General features: G+C 43.3%; 1 protein-coding gene across 1 annotated transcript in view; it reads left to right on the top strand.

The window, feature by feature from the left end:
• Window positions 1–1,251, top strand: part of BRD3 (bromodomain containing 3) — a 35,229-nt gene that overhangs the window by 775 nt on the left and 33,203 nt on the right. The gene's annotated exons all lie outside the window — the stretch shown is intronic.

The following is a 1,251-nucleotide window of genomic DNA, read 5'->3' on the forward strand; positions in this document are numbered from 1 at the left end:
CCTGCTCCGGCCATTTCCCCGCTGGCTTAGGAGCTGGAAAAAGGTCTGAGCAGGCAGCGGATGATGGGCTGGAAAGTGCGCCTTTCGCGTGTTGTCCGCGTCCGCATGCATTTATTTGTGTATGTGTGTGTGTGTGTTTGTACCCAGCTGCTCCGCTCGTGTAAATATCCGGTGTTTACCAAACTTCTGCAAATAAATGGAAACCCAAGGGTTCGCTGCCTAAACTTGATATGCTTTCTAGGTGTAAAAAGAAACGCAGATCGCAGATTTATATATAGAAGTGTCACGCTATAAATAATGCTACCGATAATAAAATGTAAAACTTCAAAACTCAGCCGTCCTTCTCCTCCGTTTATACTTCTTGTTTGGGTTTGGCACCTCCCTGGGCGCTGGGGATAGAGCATTATTTGTAGCCTGCTTGGTTTCACTTTCAAACAAAGCTGTAGTGTTCAGGTCGCGGGTCTGTGTGCGTCTTTACGCGGTTGGGTCTCGCAGGGTGTTAATTCAGAACGTGTTTTCCTCCACAATTGACTTTTGACAACGTGGAGAATGTGTTCTGTCAGGTTCTGTGACAGTCCCAGAGTGTGGATGTTCCTTTCTGTTGATTTCTTCAGGAGCCAAAAGTTACTAAAATAAACTTGTTTGGATGAGCAAATGTGCTGGCTTCACTAATATTTCAAACTTTTATATGTAGGTTTGGGGGTTGCTTTGTTTTGTTTGCTTTTTTTTTTTTTTTGGCTGCACCTTAAGTTCCCTGACACTAGTAAATAATAGCAGGTTAGGAGCTGACATAATTAGCAAAGCACACCTGCTGTTCCTTGCTGGGAATAGAGAAGCACGTTTTTAATATGCTTATTAATTTTTTGAATGTGTACGGTGTGAGTGTGCTGGGGGGGTGTGTCTACATGAAACTGGAAGTTTAGTTTTAAAGCTGAAACTGTTGTCTTTAATTCACACAGTGCTAAGCCAAGGTATTAGAGGGGACTTGGTGACTACCATATGTGCTGCAGGATCTGGGTGACAAGTGCAGAATAAATATGCATCGATCAAAACAAACAAGAAGTCCCCAAAGCAGTTTGGTTGCTTTACAAGCAGAAAAAGCCATGATCTGTATTGCTTACAACTCCCTCACTGCTTGAGTGTTCTGTGAATGCAGGTCCTGCCTCCTGATCTGCAGATCACAGCACTGGCAGACTGCTGCCTGTCTCATTTTTTTAGCACAGAAGTTTGGGGAGTTTTTAATAATATTCT

The sequence above is a fragment of the Geospiza fortis genome, unplaced genomic scaffold (genome assembly GCF_000277835.1).
Source record: "Geospiza fortis unplaced genomic scaffold, GeoFor_1.0 scaffold27, whole genome shotgun sequence".
Taxonomy (NCBI): Eukaryota; Metazoa; Chordata; class Aves; order Passeriformes; family Thraupidae; genus Geospiza; species Geospiza fortis.